The following is a 20595-nucleotide window of genomic DNA, read 5'->3' as shown; positions in this document are numbered from 1 at the left end:
ACTCTTAGAAGAATATTCTCACCAGTTTGGTATTAGTGGAACACTAGATCCCAAACATTTGAAGTATTCTTTGCTGATGGAGTAAGCCATACAAATTAGCTAGAGATTTCATCCCATTAGGAACCAAACCATGCACAGAGGTAATGCTATGTTTGAAGAGAAAGCAGGTGTTAAAGGTTGTTCTACCTCATAACGTTGTGTGCGAGTGTTTTACAGTAGATCAAACTTGCCTAATGTAATCTTTGTAATGCTTTCATTTAAAAAGCTCCCTGTGGTTTGTATTTGTTGAACTGAAAGAGCAGAATCTACTTTGTAGCTTGGTGAGGCGGGGTGTTCCATTGAACATGTGTTCACACTGTCATTTGGGAAAGATAATAGGTTTTTAACCTCTGTCAGTGTTAGACTGAGGTATTTTTGGAGCTCTGTTGAAGCTGTGCCTAGGCAGGTAACCTTGTGATGCAGGTTTTTCACAATTTGCCATTTTCTTGTGATAAGTTGTGGCTTTTCTTGGCCCCTTGCAGTCCCTCTTGCAGCGTCAGCCAGCATGGGAGCTCACCAAGAGATGAGCTTGCTGTTGTCAATGCTGCATAAAGAGCTTATGGCTGCTGGTGTTGTGTGTTCAGTAAACACTGTCTCATAGATTGAAAAAGCAGCCTTGAAGGGTTCCAGAAAATATTCTGGGCTGGGCACATGGAAACTGGCAAAACCCATGGAGGTAGTGCTCATGTTTTCAGCAGCAGAGCTGTCCAGGTGCAGCTGCAGGTGCTGGGCTCTTGTTCAGGGTGCTGCAGGGGACATGCAGCATGGCACTTACTCTTGGCAGCCTTCCCACTGCTCCCGCTGGCCTTGAGTTCAACTTATGGGAGGGGGGGAAGCTGTGTGTACTTTAGTGTGCTTAAAATCCCGTTGGTATGGTCTCTCTCATCACTCGAGGTCTCCAGCAGCCTAAATTAGCAAATGGAGACTGCAGCATGCCGCACAGGGAGGTTATCTCCAGTGAACTGCTGTCACCACTTTCGTCACTGCTGATTAATATTTTTCGTTAATGTTTAATCCTCAACAGCAAATACGTAATGTTTATATGCCCTTTCCCGGTAAAAGCAGAACATCTCTTTTATATAATCAGTTAAGACATCCAAAACTGAATCAGTGTAAAATTTTACATATATCTGTCAGACAGACACAAAGAAATTCAGAGTAGAAGTGATCACTTCAGCATGCACAGGTCCTCTTGTGGCAGGGATTTCCAGGAATCTTAAATTGCATATTGAACAGTGCTTAATGTGACTGAGAATATTTTCTAACCTTACCTTAAAATTCTTTGCTCCATCTTAATATTTTCAATGTAGAAGAGGTGGTTTGGGGGATTTTTTGGTGATTGTTGTTTTTGGTTTTGGCTTTCATTATTTTTTGGTTGGTTGGTTTGGGTGTTTTTGGTTTTTTTGGGTTTTTTGGTGACGTGTTTCCACTTCCTTTTCTAGCAGTACTGTCACTGTGGTGTAGCTGAGAATAGTTGAGTTGAACTGTCCCTGTTATACAAATGCAAAAATCTATTTAAGCTTTTGGGAGAAAGAAGTTTCTAGTGAAATACATGTGTTCCATGCATGACTGCAACTGTGTGTTAGAACTATAGCAAATTCTATAGGGTTTCCAAAGAATACGTTTAAAAGAATGCATAAAAAGCAGTATAACAATTAGCAGCATAGACTGATATATTTAAAGGAAGTAATTAATTTAAAGTGTTGGCTAAGAGAAATTTCAAGCATTTTTATGTATTTAATAAAGGGTTGCCTTTTAAGTAGCTTAAGTATCCTCTTCTGTATGCAACATGTCCTGGGAATTAACAAACCACTTACTGGTGGATGGATTCCATTGAGATGCAGCTGCCATTCCTGCAGCAAAGATTGATGAAGAGAGTGGAAAGAGCCAGTACTGAAATGGTCATCCTGTTAGTTTGCGGGAAGGGAGAAAACAAATTTGTATAATCTCTCTGTTTATTTAGTATGCTGATCTTGATGCCATGGACATCAAGATGGATGTATGCATGCCTAAAAGAGGGCTTTCCTCCCCTTTCAGGGAGCCTAGCAGGAGGTGCCACAGTGCTTGTCTAAAATTCTCACTTGAGGGATGGAGACCAACAGTGTGGGACAGCTGAAGGTGGAAGCTGGTGATCTGATACTGAGGGAGAGATGGTGGGGTATAAAATCAGGACCCTGTGTGAAAGGCGGAAAAACTTATGACATATTCTAGACAAAGGAGCTTGCAGGGATAGAAGAAAGAAGGGGGGGACAGTGTGGTCGAAGTTACAGAAAACATACTGAGGAGCATTGTGCATAGATATTGGCAGGGTAAGACCTCCGTGTTTAGAACAGGAACACGCTCAGAATAATTGCAGCAAAGGCTGCCAGTGTGTGCCAGAAGTAAATATAGTAGTGTAAGCACTGCTACAGAGTCATTGAAGTCAATGCTGCATAACATAAATTGCATAATATATTTGTTTGTGAAGGTTATTAGAGCACAGTTTTAAATGGATCCAAGTCCTTGGAAAGGTGAGTGTATTCTGGTTCCCTGAGCTGAGGTTTCCAATATGTCCCAGTCTGATCTGGGGGCAGACTGCCAGCAAGAGGGGGGAGGTTGCTGTTCCCCTCCTACCAGCTCCAGTGCTTGTCCGAGCAGCTCCTGAGCTGGTTCCACACAAAGTGCCAGGAGGAAAGGAACTGCCCTCTCCCCTCAGAAATGGAAGAAAGTGGGGGGATTTTTGTTGTCCTGGTCAGCTGAGTTGGTGAGGGGATGAGAGAGGGTGTCCAAGGGGTGTGTGTATGAGAGGATGGGTGGAGGTATCTTGGAGCACCGGGGGCAGCAGGCAGGCAGGCTGTTCAAGCCTCGTGTCCCACCTCCCACCCCACAGAACTGGAGCAAACCCTCTCCCTCTCCCACCAGGGATATGATGGTCAGTGAATGATGCAGCAACCATCAGACACCCAAATTTCAGGGCACTGTCATACCCTCCATAAGAGGGCTGAAACTGTTTACAAAATGCATACTTTGTAAATGGTAAAGACTAAATAATGTATTCTGTGCATTTGCATAATTTTGAATCACTTATCCTTCTGAGGGCTGTAGTCATTTTGCTCATGTTAAAGTACACTTAGCAGTGTAGTTGAGCTCAAGCCATCAGCTGCTGGGTTGAGTTGACACTGAAGATAGGAGTTGTGTTTTTAGGGAGACCATACATGTTCCCTGTGACGTCCCTGGCACGACAGAGTAGTGCCCTGAGGGCTCAGGGTGCTGCAGGTAGGATGCACGGTCAGTGCTGCGAAAGGGTCAGGATGTCTTTCAGAAAGAGCTTGAGACCCAGAGCAGTCCAAGTGGGACACATCTCCATGGCGATGTCATGCAGGGTCATAACCTTAGAAGGCATTAGAAGAGAAGCTTCTGCTCTGCGCTGGGTGGGATGGAGGGGGTTACCAGCTGAAGATGCTGGAGAAACACATCTTTGGGCAGTTGCAAGGTGACAGCAGGCCATGAGGATGGGGCTGGGCAGAAGATGCTGACGTGGGGGGATACAGGAGATATGGATAGATCAAAGACAGGGAGTCACCAGCAGCAAAGTCTAAGAACTTGCTTGAGTTGGGTGGGCAAATGAGCCTTTACAGGGAGGTGGTGTAATTAATTTTTTATTGTCAGGGAAATAAACTTCAGGGATAGGGAAAAGCTGTTTAAGCTGCTGGATCAATGTTGGCATGAAAACAAATTGATAAAAGCTTTTCAGGAATAAGTGTTAGGCTGAAAGTTTTTCTAACTACTGGAGGAGCTCATCTCTGCAGTTAGAACTGGATATGGAGGCTGAGGAAGAGCATTGTCAGTATGTGGGGCTCTGTTGCTGTGATCGGGGTTCTTGTCATGGAGGGCTAAGCTAATGATCTGTAAACATCTTTCCTGCTTGCATTGGGTGGTGGATTACCATGACTGTGTCATGTGCAAGGAGAAAAGGGGAAAATATCTCCCTTGCTGTCTTAGTTTTAAAAATGCCTGTATGGGAATATGTGCTGAACTGAACTGCTTTTTCCCCAGGGTGGAGAATTCATCATTAAGCAAAATTTTAATCTTTGCTTTACCTTTAATCTGTGACTGTCTCTGCTGTTTTGGTCACTTATGACACTTATTCTTATGTTGTTTGTTTTTCCCCTAGGTATTTTTATGGCCTCTGTCACAGTGGTGTCTCAGTGTCTTCCAGGCATTTATGGATTTATTCTGAGAACGTTCCTGTGAGGTAAGGAAACACTATCACTTGGTTTTTACAGACTGGGAACTGAGGCAGAGGGAGACAAAGGTTGCAGGAGTCCTGTAGCATAGCCAGCAGTCAAACACTGATTGCCAACAAGTGCATTATTGTCCTAATCCCAAACCCAGCTACCTGTCTCTGGCTTTTTTTGTTTCTTCCTCTTTTTACTTCTTTGGGTTTATTTTTTTCTTCTCTTGTCTGAGATTTAGTAGCAACAGTCTGCAAGGAGCTGGGAGGACCTGTGGAAAATATGATTAGGGATACTGGTGTCCTTTTTTTAACATTGTTACTTGTGAGTTGAAATTCCTTTCTAAAAATATCAGCAGATCTGTTTATGTTAAATGATTAGCATGTTTAGACTTCCACAGATAAGCTGCCATGCCTTTTTGAGTCAGTAACTCCTTTATCCTACCTGTCTAGGCTTGTGGCTGTTGAATTCTTACCCTGCCTAAGCTAATGCCATCCCAATCACCTAAAGCAATGCCAAGAATTTCATCATCCATGCAAAGATCTGATTCATGTCAAGACAGGTGTAAAGTTTCTCAAGCACACTTATGTATAATTACTGTTTAACTTTATTTTTCAAAGATCTTTCCAAGCCAGCTAAAATGTGCAGCTTTGAGCTCCCAGATTCTCCCAGAAATTTGATTTCAGTGCCTGATTAGTGATGCTGATCCCTTTCAAAAGTATTGCAAAGTTCCTGTCATGTGCGTGCACTGAATTACAATTTAGATAATAAAATCAAATATCATGAATAACAGCTTGAAAAACGTGTCTTTTTTTTTTTCCTTTCAAGTAAGTAATTTTTAAGTTAGGTCTCCCTTGAGCCCTTTTTTCTCTTCAAGATGGTATTTAAAATGTGACTTTTACTACTTAAAGAATTTTCTTGGAGTTACAGCAATGTTATAAGTTAGGAATTCACCAGCAGACAAATATTTTTATTGTATATTAAAATCATCAACATTATTAAAAATACATTGCAAAGAAATATTTAGTGCTATCTTTCTAATTTCACAATCTCTAAAATACACATATTAGATAACAGCTATGCTCTTTATTAGTGAGTATTATGTGTCCTTCTGTCCCCAGGAATGAGGCCCTAATGACTCATGAACTGTCTCAAAGTGTACTAAATAAGATTAAAGAGCTGGCCAGTGACCTTAACAGTCAATTAGGCTATATGTTACTCAGCCCAGTACTTGTGGAGTGTAGAAGAGTAGCAAAAATTCATTAGCTAAGGTGCTGATGCTTGAAACAAGCAAGATTTTTCAAACATCAGGAATGGGTGTTGCTTAACTGGAGATAGGGGCACATATGGTAGGTATGTCTTTGTGTATGCGTGTTTGAAAGTACTGCTGATGTGGTCCTGGGGTGGGGAGAGAGCTGCTCCTGGGCTTTTGGGCTCAGAGCCTTGTGGAGGAGATCCTGCCAGCACCTGGTGCTGGGTTGGGCAGTGGCAGGTGCAGTGGTGCTCAGGGTTTGGGATGTACCGCCTGAGAGGTTACACAGAGACAACGCAATGGGAGGGCTGCTTTCAGAAACCTTGTGTTTCACAGCAGCAGCAGGGCAGGGAAAAGGATGTGTTGGTGTGGTGTGTGGCACGCTTGGTTTTCCTCAGAGGTGAGCCTGGGTTGGCGTGATTGCATTTGGGTGCCAGGCAGGAGGGTGAGCAGCAAGGCTCTGGGCTGCTGTGCCCACTGCAGAACAGAGTTCGAATGCTGCATCCCCTTCTCCATTAGCTCAGGGGACGGGACATGAATGGGTGCTGAGTATGCAGAGGTGCAGACAGGTCAGATTCCCTGTTCCCCACCAGCTTCCTTGCAGGCTCACCTCTTCCATGGAGCTGTCAGCATGAAGCTGGGCTGGCAGTGGACAGCAGGGCCCAGTATATCCCAGTGATGGGCTGACTTGGCAAACCTGGACAGTATCTGAATCATGGTACCATCTGTCATCTTAAGTTGACATTTCTTAACTAATCATCTGCATTTTGTTTTACGTTGTGTTCGGAAGCATCCCAGAGCAGTCTTAGTTCGGAGATGGCCACCCCCCTGGGAGGGCACTGCGTGGTGACAGAACTGAACCAGGAGAAGTGACATTACACGGGAGCTGACATGGCAGCTTCATCATGCAGCTCCTCAGCAAAACAGCTGTCCTTGAGGGCTTCTCAGTTTTATAGCACTTCTTTCTGGTGTGTGCAGTTATGAATGCTTTCAGCTGACCCCTGAGAAAGTCTTCTGTCATTCTTAAAGTAAACTCAGATTTTAGGAAAGAAAAGATGACCAACTCAGTCAATAAAAAATGTGGCTGAAAGTACAGTTTGAGTGGCATGCAATAATATCTTTTAAAGTAAATCAACTTTCTTAAACATAAGTTGGGTGGAATGTCCCTGTAGGTCGTAGTTTATCTGTAGGATTTTCTTATAAAATAATTTCCTTAATAATGATTTGCGGGTGGGGCACAGGGGAGCCTGGGAACAAAGTGGATGAATGGTAGAAAAAAAGAAAAGGAAGCCTTTTCAATCATGTCAGGCTGAATCTAAAGCATCACAGGAGGAGAACCCCTGAAGAAAAACTATAACCTAGATTAGCAGAATACAGATTAAGTTTTCAGGAATTTTGAGACAGCACTGTATCCTGAAGCAGTCTTTTGTAATTCATTTAAACTAAAATCCTTGTATGGTTGCATTTTCAGGGATATACAAAAACACCTATCCATTTGAATGTTACAGTCATGAAGTTAAGAAATTTATTAAAGTGAATACTGCTTGAAAAGATTAAAAGAAGAAAAAAAAGTTAAGATTTTTCATTTGAACTGGCTATTGCTAGGAAAATACTGTATATCTGTGTGATCATGGTTTGGGGGTATTTTTATACAAGCAGCATTACCACTGGAATCACAGTTGAAACTGAGATTTTTACATGATTAGTTTTTTTCATTCTGACTTTAAAGTTTAAAAGTGTTGTCCTTGGGTCACACTGTCCTCTTACAATATTTTAAACACTTCTATTCTTTAGTTTATTTACATTTTGGAAAATGTGTTGTGATACCATATTCTAATTGAAGGGTTGTTTTTGGTAGCAGAGGTTATGTATTTCTGCAAAATGTTGGCACAAAACTTATGTGATTCAAAGTGATTTAATTGTGTGTTAATGCCACATTGGCCGGAGCATACTAATAATTAATCCAGAACAGCGAGTTACGCGTTACTTTTCACTGTAATCCAGTGAACAGTGTTTTCTGGATATACTTAGATGACAGGCTCAAAAGAGCATTGGCAGAATTTGTTGGCGTAGTTCAGTCTTATTTATATATGACTATATATTTTTTGGACTTAAGAGCCTTTGCAGGTCCTTTTATCTCACAAATAAGTGGACTGCTTTAATGTATTGGAACCCAAAGGGCACGACTACTGGCCATTTACCTGGCTTCTCGTGATGAGTGTTGGAGAATGCACATGGAGAAGGAATGCATGGAAGGGTGGGGTTTAAAGCTCCAAATTTGTACTCGTAAAATTCCCTTCTGCTTTGAAGGTGTTTGCTTTAGCTGTCTACAGGGATATATATTTTCAGAAGTTTATTTATGAAAAAGAGGCTCAGGAGATGCCTGAGATGTTACAAGATTTAACCGTATTTGCAAAATTGAACATGAGCTTTAGCCCTCAGGTCTTTTTCATTTCCTTTTCTATTTTATGATCAGTATATTGGTAGGTGGCTTTTGTGCTGTCACTTCACCTGTTTAATTTAAATTTAGGTATCTGAGGGTTGTGCAATAAAGGTAGAATCTCCATAACTGGCAACGTAGCCTTGTCATCTCGCAGAGTCAGCACTTGCTCATGCTCTGGCGCAATGGCTTTGAATAGCTGCCACCCCATGTGTGTGTTTCCTAAACCCAAGACAAGTGCTGAACTCATTAAAAATACATGCTATATAAGTTAATGTGCATAAGGAGTTTTGGTGCTGAGATCTCCTTTGAGGCTACATTTAACTCTAATTAACTTGGTTTCGTTCTGTCTACTATCAGCACAGGCTTGGCTGAACCCAGCCAGTATTGGTTAAACGGTGGGTTTGAAGTAGAGCCCAGCGGGGTGATGGATTAAAAAGCAGGGAGTTGTGACTGTGCTGGGGTTCCCGGTGCCTGTGCCAGCTCCTGGGGCTGTGCTGGGCACAAGCACCAGCTGTGCCATTCCTGAGGCACAGTGCCACACCAAGCAGATACGCATCCGATCGTACTCTGGGGCAAAACTCCGGATTTCTAAAGAGGCCTGAAATAATGAGGTTTGCTGAGCTGTGACTGAACAATTGCATGACACCAAACTCCTCTGACTAAAATAGTCTGAATTTTTCCACTAGTGGAATAAGGAACAGCAGCAGAGACTACCAGTATTTCGCTGTTCTGACTGTTCTTTCTATTCATACCTTGTTTTTATTCATCATTAATTCAAGGATGAGATCCAGGGATTCTGCTAATTATGATCTGTTTTTCAGGGGAGGCAGGCAGTGAGACAGGGATTACTGATGGTGGCATTTGCAGTAGGGACAAGTACCAGCAATATATGGATTGGAAATATTGAGTGGGTTTTCTGGCCTGACAGTGTTGGAAATCAAGCTTTATATTATGTCCAGTAGAGTAGGTTTCACCGAAAGCTGATTATAGTATTTTGTGAGAGGAGGTTTTCAGTGTATCACTCTGGAAGAAAATACTCACTGATCCATATTCAAGGGTAGGCTTCTGTGTTTTGTGTAACTGGAAGAATGCATGGATTTGTTGCATTTTCATCATAGCTAGCCAAAGAAAACAATTTTCCCCCTTCTTTTGACTAGTACTAGGGTTTTAGTCTTGCAAAAGGATTTTCTAGGTAGAAATTCCAGGTAAAATGGATTCTGGATTTAAACACCAAGTGGGGTGGGAACCACCACCCAGCAGTTTTTGAGTGTTCATAATTTCTTGAAAATTTGACCTTTTAAAATACTTCAAATTTGGTACACTAGAAATTGAGGCATTCAAATCACTAACTGCTTTTAAAAATGACAGCCAGAATCTCCATTAACATTGCATCTTCTGCTTAGGGAATCACAGAACAGAGCCTTGATGTGTCTCTGAGGATGGAAATGAAGCAGTTTAAGAAGTTACTGTGCTTCAGCTGAAATGTGGTAACAGCATGCAACCATGTCTAGTTCATTTTGCTGAAAAACAAAATAGAAATCACAGAGGATGATCTAAGGCTGTCTGTTTTGCTTTTCATAGAAGCAGACTAGCAATGATCCTGTAGTATCTTGCCACGTCTCAGCCATGAGAATGGTAATTTCCAGCTGATGAAAGGTGTTTGGTGGCTAGAACAGGTGGATGCATTAAAATCTTAATGTGCTTCAAGATACTTTTCAGTGTTCATGGAGGAGTGGGACTTGCTGTGCTGGTTTGGACCAGCAGTCAGTCTAATTCAGTGCCCTACCCCTGGCAGTGATCAGTGCTGGATAACTTAGGCAGTCAACAGGAAATTGTGCATTTGATTACCGAATCAAATCAAAAAAAGTCTTCCTTCACAGACAAGTTTATTGACATTTCTTAGTGTTTTCCCTTCAGACGCCTCAGCTTGAGGATTGGTCTAAACCATTTGCAGTCTTCAGTCTAGCTCAGACCAGTCTTTCTAAATGTTCTTCTGTATCTCCAAAAGGCCATAGTCATGGTATATGAATAGTGTGGAGCTGGTTTTTTGCTAACATTATGACTGAAAGAAGTAGTATTAAATGGATATCTTGTAGCTATTGTATTGCTTGAGCATGTCTTCACATTAATTCAAATTAATTTAAACAAGGTGATAGGAGTAAAGTGCAGAGTAGAAAAAGGATAGATCAGAAAAAGGAGATAAGATAGGTGTATTCAAATAGGCAGAGCCTGATGAAATTTGCCCTACAGTACATCAGCAACTAGCCAAGCAACCTTTGAACCATTTACAATTATCTTTTAGAAATTGGGAAGGCCAAGAGAGGTCCTGCAGGACTGAAAAGGGCAAAGGCATCACCTCAGTTTGAAAAAGGGGGATCCAGGGAATTACAGACTAGTTAGTCTAACTGCAGTGCTTAGAGAATTGGAACAAAATTTTTAATCAGTTTCTAGGAATCTGGAGGATAAGAAAATAAGGACTGGGACTAGCAGTACCTGTGATGTTACCTTGACTTCAGTAATTTCTGATAAAACCTCTTGTGGCATTTCTGTGGAATAAGGAAATACATGTATTTAATTATGTGGTAAACAAATAGTTGTTAAAGACCATGTTTGAAGAGTAGTTACCCATAATTTACTGCAAAAATCAGAGGAAGAAGGGAGATGACATGAGGAATTGTGTGAATACACCCATGTTTGTCTTGGGCTGAGCTTTATTTGCTGTTCTTTTGTGTGGACAAGGGAATAGTAACTAAATCTGCAAATAAGTCCAGACTGAGTGGGGCTCAAGCACTGTGAAGCACAGTTCAGAGTTAAATGGCTATGGTAGATTGAAAAGGCATGTGGAAATCTGCAGCTTACAGCTTAATGAGTTGAAATGAGGAAATACAACGTGGTGAGGACGTGGCAGGGCTGCACAGCACAGGAAGAGTGCTTTGGGACAGGCGCTGCATCACCACCTATGCACAAGCTGACAGTTGCAGAGAGGACAAGCTGCACCTGGAGTGTGTGCCCAGGGCTGAAATGAATGGTAATGGTGTGCCCAGGGCTGAAATGAAAGGTAATGGTGCTGCTGTCAGTGCTGCTGAGACCCTGGACATGGTGCTGCATGCGGCTGCAAGGATGGTGCATCAGGGAACGTGGGTTGGCTGAAGGTATCCCTGGACGTGGCTGGGCCTAGGATGAGAAGGGGATATTGGAGCTGGGTCTGACCAGCCTGTGGATGAGGAGACCCAAGTGGTCAATTGCCATCTTCAGCCAAGGGATGGACAAGAGGTGGTCCTAGGTTTATGGGAAAGCTTGAATCCCACCGCTGGTCACAAGTATGAGGAAGGCAGGTCAAGCAAGGTGCCAAAACCAGATGAATCAGGCAGAAGAATGTGTGGGTGACTGGGGACTGGAGCAGGAGATGTGTGAGTGGGGACCAGGGGAGCAGTGCTTCCCAAGCCTGGGGGTGGGAGGGTCTGAGCATGGTCACCTGCCCTGGGCAGGTGAGTGGGGTGATGACACTGTGCAGTTTTTCCAGGGGGAGCACAAGGAAAGGAAAAGGGGGAAGTGCACAGGGTGCAGCAAGGAAAGTTCCTATAGCTCAGCTTCAGAGTGAAAGAGCCCTGAGCAAGAGCCCAGAGAACTTGTGGTACTTTTTAGAAGGTGTTCAAAAATCAGCTGGGCAAGACTCTGGACGGCATGGTCTGACTTCAGAGTTACTCCTGCTTTAAGAACGGATTTGGATATGCAGAGGTCCTTTCCCACCTGCTTTATTCAGAGTTTTAATAAGCTACTTCCTTCCTCCTTAACTTTAGAGGTGAAATTTTTGAATGATAGGTGAGTGGCAGTGCTTCTCCAGCTAATGTTAATGAGCAGTTCAGAAGGGCCAGGTACTACTGGGATTGCTTCCCTTAGTGTCTCTTAATAATGTAAAAATGTTTGTTTTCTCAATCAGGCGTCAAGAGGAAACAATGTAATCAAATGTTTAAATTTCTTCAGTGCTTAAGCATTTTCTTTGTTAGAAGCACCAGTGCATTTTCTAGGACACAGGTGTTTAAATTCATAGCCTTTAAGAAACGTTTGTGTCAAGCACGTGGATTGGATTGGGTGCTTGAAGGAAATTGTTGCCTTGTAATATAATAAACACGTACCTAATCAGAGAAGCTGATTATTTCCCATCACAATAAATAGAAAACCTGTGATCGGTGACATCAGCATCTATTTTTTTCTTAGTGTTTTGCAAAAGTAATAGCTATGAGCTTGTAATAGTGATGTGTAATCTCTAACATGCAGTGGTTAAATATTAATACACATTGGCTGTGTTTAAAGATGAAGAATGGCTCTTAGGTAATGAAACGTTAACTCTCTTAAGCTCCATTGAATTTTGTAAGGTGACCTGTAGAATGGGAGTGTGTTGTCATCAGAGTGGTCATCTGTTGCATGAACCTTAGCAACAATTCCATGAAATTATTAGGATATTGAGAAATGGACACTAAGGTTTCTGTCAAGGTCTGATTTAATCAGTTAAAAACATAGCCAGGCTGCTTGACAGGGGTCGCATAAAGCATAGCCAAAGGCTTGGGGTCTGTCTAGCTCATCTGTCCCATTTCCTTAATCGCGTTGATGGGGGTTTTTGTTTTGTTTTAAATTTGTGGTGGTGCTGTAAATCTGACAAAGCCACCTTGTTCAGAGGTGTGGCAGTCCAGGGGTTATTTTCTGTGATACTGTGACAATCTTTAGGGTCATGTAGTTAAGGTGCTGCCCCATTTTCCCTGTTGGGACACTCTCTCCCGGCACTTGCACAGTGGCACGGAGACTTTAGGCCATGTGTGTAATCTTGGCTAATTGTGTTAGATATTTGTTCTCCTTGTTTAATGTTTGTCAAAGTCTTGTAAATGAAGTTGTTACAGTGTGAAATTTTATGGTGTCCGAGTTGGAAAGGATCCTGCTTACCTTGTTGAGTTCCTTCCAAGCTGTTACTTGTGGTGGTTCCGCTTTGTAGGCCGGCATGCAGGAGTGGTGAGCTGGTCTTCCTCCTGAGTTTTACTTGATAGTCATTAACTCCAGATGGCAAATATGATTTTATGCTGTTGTAAAAGGTGTTTTGTTCAAAAGGAGTTCTGTAACACATGCAATGGGATTGGGGTTTTTGAAAATTTCAATGTATCTGTTTATCTCAGGAGGACCAATTATTGGTGTTGCCAGGGTGGAGACCCTGAGTGATGAGGCACACAATGAAGAAGGGCTGCTACAATGTACACTACAGATGTTATAAGAAAAACGTCATATTTTTTTCTGTATAGCAGTGACTGATTGGCTGTAGACATTCCTGACACTGCCTGACAGAAAGGGTTATTTTATCTGAAAACAGTGCAGTTACAGATGAGAGACCTCCTGAAAAACATCACTCACTTTTACTAGCGACATCCATCACTTCCTAATTATGGGTGCTTTCAGGTGGAGAAACAAGTTCTTTCCATTGCTCCTCCTGAGCTTTTCTTGTCCTTCTGGCAGCAGCGTAGGGTTAAAGTTGGCCTTTTATCCAGGGGCAGAGGGACCTGTGGATTAAATTAGTGCATATTGATGTCTGTATGTGTTAGATGGGTATCCCACTGTTAAAGGAATGGCAGTGGCCAGTAACTGTGGAGAATGAATAATTCTTTGTAGCTTAACCATCTACTTTGAAGTACAGAAGATCTGTTAAACTTACTTGTTTGGAAGTCAGGACTTTTTACTGTCCTTTCAAAAGCTGAATCAGATCAGAGCGAGTCATGTGTCCAGTGAAGAGAAAGACCCTTGATCCCTGCTCAGAAACAGGAGAGAGTCTCTGAATCTTAGTTTTCTACCACATGAGCTTATTTTGGTGGCAAGAGCAACTCTTCCCTTAATGGTGCAGGAGCTCTCGTCCCTCTGGATGTCCCTGGAGCTTCCCTGGCCTTGGGACCTTCTTCCCCAGCCACTGCTGGCTGCAAGTTCCTGCTGCCCCCAAGCATGGGGTAGGGAAGGGTCTTCTTCCATCTCCTGGCCTGGCAGACACCACTTGGCATTGCTGCCTTTTGGTTCACTGCCAGGACAGAGACTAAAGTGGGATTTTTCCAAAATGCTGAATTGTCCTGACCTTTTCCCACTGAATTTGTTTCTTTTCCCACTGGTACCATACCGTAGAATTTTTCAGAAATGCATACACCTTTTTTTGGAAAGCCATATGCATTTTCAATGCAGTCCCTAGCACTGCCTAGAGATCTGGTGATCCAGTGTTGATTCCAAACCCTCTGCTGCTTCCTGGCATCAGAGCAGACTCTGGCAGCTGTATCCATTATACAATGGCCTAATTGATTGGAAATAGTTCTGTCTGCAGGAGCCCTTTCCATGGCTGGCTGTCTTACACTCCAGTGTGCTTCAGCCCACCTTCTGTGTGGGGCTTGGATTTTCAGCTTGGCTCTTAAGAAATTTACTTTCCTTTGCCATACTAGATAATTCTTGTAGTCTTACAGCAAGAGCAAGGCAGAAGATTTACTTTCTCTGTGTGCTTCTGTTTGCATATGGATAAAAATAACAGTTGGTGGAAGTATTGTTGGTTTTTATGTATAGATGAGCTTTTGCTCCACCCATGAGTGTCCCTCTCCTCACATTTCTTTGTATTTACTTTGTGTGGCGCATGGATCAGACAGGTGTGGAGATGCCAAGGATACCATGGCAATATGGTCAGCATAGGTGCCTGTGTGCATGGTGTGGCCAGGGAGGAATAAATGAGCATTTTCAAAATTGTTATTTAATTCTAGTGACTCTGCAGATGGCAAAGTATTTACAGTTGCTTGAGTAATCTCTGCTGCCCTGTGCTGCCTTTTCTCTTTGAAGAGTAGCTGCCTTGCAGCCCTTCCCTGGCTGCTGGTAATAACAGTAATTAAAGCACACCTGGTAATGACAACAGACGTGCTGTACCTTCTGCTGCCGAGGACACTGATGTCTTGAGGCTGGGAGTGCCCATTGCCGCTTAATATGAGCCCTCAATTTAAATATAGGCTCAAGGTTAAAACCACAGTACACAGATAAGGTGGGAGTGGACAGCTCCATTCCCTGAGTACATCTCTGGCTTCCTCCTGAGAATTGTAAGTAGGACAGATAATTGTCCTGTTGAACTGAGTTGGTATTCTTTTTGTCCTTAATTTTGTAGTGCTACAGCAGGGCCTTTTTGCAAAAAGACCCAAAGCTGTGTCTGTTCCTTCAGATATAAAGAGGGAGTTCAAATGAGATGAAAGTAATTTAAACCAGAAATGTAGGCTTGGTGGCAAGTCCCCAGACTTGCCAAAGCTTCCATGGCCAAACACCTAATGTCCAACGTGGATGAGCATCGCCCATGGGTTGTATTGTCAGAGTTCTGGAAACAGCTCTAGATATCTTATACACTGAGTAAAAACCCTGAATGTTAATGAAGTTCCAGAGAAAAAGTGAAATGTGCTGATGGTTAAGCTTATCTTTTCCTGAAAGCATGGTTCAAAGTTTAATTTACTTTAGGGGAAGGGGGATGGGGAAAACAACAACAAAACCCACCCCAAAACTTGAAATACCCTGTTCCCGCTTCTTTGAATTCTCAAAGACTGAAATGGATAGTTACCTATTAACTCTCTGAAGACTAATTTGTGGGGACGATGGCTCCAGAGCAGAGGCTTTTGCAGGGAAAATGTTGGGAGAGCCCATCTGTCAATATTGTTGTTACTGCTTTTCCAGTGCTTCTACAAATTGATAGTCTGGGAATTGTCTCTGCTGCAGGTAAAACCAGTTTCAAGCCCTTGCATGCTGATATTTTATTGAAGTGAGACATGAATGCTCGGGGGAAAAATGGCATTGTGAGATAAAGGGCTCTGATACATGCATATAGCTTAAATGTCATCTTACAAAAAGCTAAAGCAGATGTTAATTGTAAAACTGTACTTTACATACACTCTTTTCTTATTAAAGTTATTTAATCTAATTCAGCATATATGAACACATATGAGTGCTCAGTGTATCCATCCTAAAAATGCTTCTTTGAAGCAGTTCCGTGATTAGGCAAATATATAGTTTTAATAGAAGAGAGAGTAGACTTACTAGTCTCTGATTAGAGAGAATATTTTTTTCCAAGATTAAGAGTCTGAAATAACAGTCAATTTTTTCATTTGTTTTGAAGGAGAGCATTGCAGGTACACATTTTCTTCAAGCATTAGATAAGTGGTCTGACTGGAATAGCAGTTTTAATCTGTTTTAATGATGTTTTTCCAATATGAAAGGGGCCAAGTAGATGCAGAAGTCTAAAGGTCTGCTGGTAATGGTTGAAGTGATGGGAGTTGTTTACAGAACACAGTGACTGGATAGCTGCCTCTTGCTGAGAGCATATGTGTGCGACCTTTGTTCTTGGTTTAAAGTATAATTAAGAAATACATGCCTATGTGTATTTAAAAACAATAAAACCATCCCATTTGCAGACTGCAAGGTATCTGCATCTGGCAGATGCAGAAGCATTTCAGTGAGTGCTGGTGTTAACTGTTTTGTTATTACTGATCTTGAGATGCCTTTCTCCAATGCAGCTAAAATGAGGTCAAATCAAATCTTTATGAAGCATTACTCATATGAGTGAGGTAATTGCCTGTTGTCTTATCTGTATAGGTAAAACACTAATCTTTTTTAGGACTCACAAAGTGAAAACTGGGAAATCCCAGCCTAACCTGCCTTTTGCCTACAGTGCATGCCGTGACTCTTGCAGATCTGTTATACAGCTATTTAGTAGGCTTTGCTTTTTTGTCTTGCTCTGCTAGTTAGGGCCATGTGCTTTCAACATGTAGAAACCTCAGAGAGGCAAAACTGTGGGCAATTTACTTCTGAAATCCTTAAAGATTGACTTTTAATTTTTGGTATTGTTCCTCAGTGCCTGAAATTTCTGTGGCAGTCAGGGTTAACACTGATCACTTCGTAACAAACCATCTTTCTTACTCCTGTTTTGAATTGTTACAGCGGGAGCTTTTTGCTGCTCCAGTGTTTGATGCCACGTGTCTGCAGCCCCCTTGTTATGTGGGGAGCAGAGGAAATGTATGACACGTGGCAGTGGCAGGTTTGAAAGGAGCAGCTGGGAGTTGCTTGGTGGTTTTGGAAGTGCAAACCTTGTGTGCTAGACGCCTTTCACAAAGCTGTGCTATCAGCCTGGGATCCTTAGGAAGGCAGTGCTTTCTCTACACCCAGGGTAGTGGTGAAAACAGCCAGCAGGGCACAGGGGTTGGCAGGGCCTCGCTGCTCCTGGAGCTCCCTGCCCAGCCCTGCTGGTCTTGTCTTCCTGCATGCCCAGTTTGCTGCTGACCTCTGCCTGGAGGGACACTTTGCCCTTGCAGTGCTATCTCCCTTCATCCCTCTTTATTCCCTAACAGCAGCAGCAGAGCATCTGGGTGGGTTTGATGGAGAAGGGTATTTGGGGTGGTCCAAGTGTGCTGGTACTCTGGTAGGGTGGGCACACAGGAAAACTGCTGGCGAAACATTTCCCATCTTAAGCCCTGGACTTGCCAGCTCTGCAACAGCGGAGCCATAGTGACTGGTGCTCTAGCTGGACAGGGTTCTGTGTCACAACTGAATTAAGGTAAATATTTTTCATAATGTGTTTATGTGCATAAATACATTTTTTCTAACAGCTGCGGTTCTTGGACCACAAACTACGAAGGGAGCAATGTAACACCTTTGAAACAGAGGAGGCAAGCAAAGGCAATTCCTTAATTTAGCCTCTTTTAGCTGGATTGAGAAACCTGATAAACCTCTGCCTTAGAGTACAGGAGGAAAAGGGCATCACTAAGAAAGGGGAAAAAACTTGAAAACAAATGTCCCATCTCAGTCCTCTTATAGCAGAATATCAGCTCGAAAGAAACCTAAGCTCTTTATATGAGATTAAGCAATAACATTATGAGAAATGGGTATCTTTTCACTGTGCATACAGCCACAATTTGTTGTTAATGTGAGAAAAGGCCTCTGGTGAGAAATGTCTGGTTTTTCCTTGTGGTGAAGGAACTCCAGATCTACTCTCAGTACTGTGCTCTAACCATGATGCAGACCTCCCTTTCTAAGGGTTGGTAATAAATAGAAAATTGTCAACTTCAAGAGAATTTATTAAAGAGGAAATATTTTCTTTTTAACTTTTTTTTTTGCCCACTTAGAAGAAAATCTAGCTGGGAATCTTTCTCATCTCTCTTGTTGCTGTCCAGGATTAATGCCCAGATCCTTTAAAGGCCATTAGTACAAGGAACAGACGTTAAAAGAAAACAAAGTCTTGTTTTCAGTTGCTTTCACAGTTATTCATTTTGGATTCAGGGCATGAACGACTTGTAGTTCACCGAGGGTCTGAGTCACAGGATCAAGGCTACAATGGAGGTATTGTGATCACCTTTCTCTCCCCCCACCCTGCGCAGTCGAGTTGAAATCCTGCTTTTTGGCATCCAAGCTGTTGCTTTGGTGACCAATTATGACTTCAGAAGTATACATTGTGGTCTCACTCACTAGCTGAAGGAGTGTAAGGAAAAAGATAAATGTGTTCAAACACAGCTCTGTTTTGCAAGCCTTCAAGGTGATTCAGAATAGAGCTGTTGGCATGTTTGATTTAACGTCGTGTATCAGTGCAGTGTTAGGAATTCAAATGTCAGTGTTACAAATCCAGAAAACATAATTAAAGGTGATTTAACACTCAGAATGCTGTGCCCTTTACATACACATTGTAATTACCTCTAATTTTTGGTAGCATGGAGTTCTCGGTTTCTTTAAACAGCACTGTTTCTCTGCAATTATTTAATTTTAGAAATCGTTATGTGTTAATCACTCAAACCTTTGTTTTCTAGAAACCTAAGATGCAGTCTGTAATTTTGGCTTAGTGGATGCATCTTGTGCTCCTTTATCTTACTGATGGTCCTCAAAGTCTTCATGTGAACCCAACAAGGTTGTATAAAGTATTTTTGGAATGAAGAGGGAGTTTTAGGACAGTGACATGGCAGGAGTGAAAGAGTGAGAAAAATGATAAGTTCCATAAATACTTGAATATGGTAGCTCCTTCAAAGGTAAAGGAAGAAAAAAAAGCGAAATTAGTGTACAAATACAAGAAAAATGTGTACTTTTAGGGAGAAGAATCACATGTGATGCTTAGGCAGAATTTTCTTTCTTTGAACCCTTTCAGCAGTGGTGTTTGCAGGATTCCTTCATTGCTTCTCAGGACACTTAATCTCCTTTTCTTTGTGTGGTTGGTGAAGTCCCTGGGTTGGAGATGTCTTTGTGTTCAGACACCCCTGTCCATGCCACTTGCACTCACAAGTGACAACTGTAGTGATTTAGTGTCTCTGTCCCCCTGTAATGTGCTGACACCACAAGCTACTAATGCACCTTCTGGGCTAGTGAGTGTGTCTGCTGTCCGTGCTGGGGAGATGGCTTTGTTTGTCCTCCCCAAAGACTGGTGTTTATATTCCCTTGATAAAAGAAAAAACATTCCAAGCATGCATTCAAAATGAAAACTCTTGCAGATCTGGCAGGCAGAACAGTATCACTAATAGCAGCAGATACTTAAGTAGCCTATTTTCATAATCCCACAGGTAGTTGTTAAGAGCATTTTCTCCTACTGGGAGAACATCTATCCTTCTGTTGAGCTTCTTGTCAGCTATCACTGTATTTATGACCTTAATGGAGTTTCTTGCAATTGTACCAAGATATAGGCTCTGTATATATCCATCATTCAGTATTTTATTTTACACCTAGTAGCAACTCATGTTGGTGTAAACGAGATATTTGGGTTGCATCTGTACTGGTAACACAGACCTTTCCCATGTCCTCATAAATGCTCCTTCCTTGGTGGTAGATCTAAATTTAGACTAGCTCTGTAGCTGCATTTTGCTCTTCTAAATGAGATGATTCTCTTGGGCTAGATGACATCTGCTACTGAAGTGGTACCTAGGGCAGAATTAGTAAATCAGCCTTTTCAAAGCATTTTCCCAAATCTGCTGTGTGGAAGAGTATAGATTGACAAGCTGGTAACTTCTCACTGGGGTTTATGGAAATTACTAAGTCAATTATGGAGTGCCAGGAAGCTGTACAGTGCATCTTGTTTTCTTTTCCTTGTATAGTTTTTAAATACATTGCAACAGTTTTGAACTGGGAATGGCATTTTAAGAGGAGACACTTTGGTGCCACTGTGAATAAACCACACAGTGCTGAAGAACCAGACTGTACAAAGGATTTCAGAAGCTGTTAATAAAAGACTGTGCTCATTGGTGATACAGGAGTAACAACTATGATGCAAGTCAGATTACAGTCTCATTATTTCAAAACAAAAGTTACCTGGGATACGTATTCTTGTTTTGATCAATAAGCCAATCTTGTGAAATATCAGAGTTTTGCCAGGAAGAATTAAGGCTTTAAAATAAAGCATCTGTTGCTGAAATCTGAGCCTCTGATCTCTCTATTTAATCACTTGGTAAAGGAAGAGAGAAATAAAATGTTCTTCAAGTTATTTAGTTTAAAAAATAGCTTTTTTTGCATGTTGACCAGTAATTTGTAGGCTCTGGGAAGTGGGATAGGAGCCCTAATTATCGTGACTTAACATTCTATTAAAGCTTTATATAAACAAGCATTTTGGTAGGGTGCAGCCTTGTTGCCTTGAACACTTGTTGTCT

The 20595-nt window shown here is 42.0% G+C and overlaps 1 protein-coding gene across 19 annotated transcripts in view; it reads left to right on the top strand.

The window, feature by feature from the left end:
- Positions 1-4192: 4192 nt before the first annotated feature.
- The window catches only part of PTPRF (protein tyrosine phosphatase, receptor type F), a 290739-nt gene continuing 274336 nt past the window's right edge, over positions 4193-20595 (top strand). For 18 of the 19 annotated variants that reach the window (XM_017743501.1, XM_017743496.1, XM_017743495.1 and 15 more), the window contains exon 1: positions 4193-4273. The gene's annotated coding sequence lies outside the window, so the exon portion shown is untranslated. Of the gene's footprint in view, positions 4274-10745; positions 11007-20595 lie in introns of those variants that run through there. The other variant, XM_017743483.1, reaches the window with a different exon arrangement.

The sequence above is a fragment of the Corvus brachyrhynchos genome, unplaced genomic scaffold, assembly GCF_000691975.1.
Source record: "Corvus brachyrhynchos isolate BGI_N302 unplaced genomic scaffold, ASM69197v1 scaffold48, whole genome shotgun sequence".
NCBI classification, from domain to species: domain Eukaryota; kingdom Metazoa; phylum Chordata; class Aves; order Passeriformes; family Corvidae; genus Corvus; species Corvus brachyrhynchos.
The sequence above is the reverse complement of the archived record's forward strand: the minus strand, read 5'-3'. Positions and strand labels throughout refer to the sequence as shown.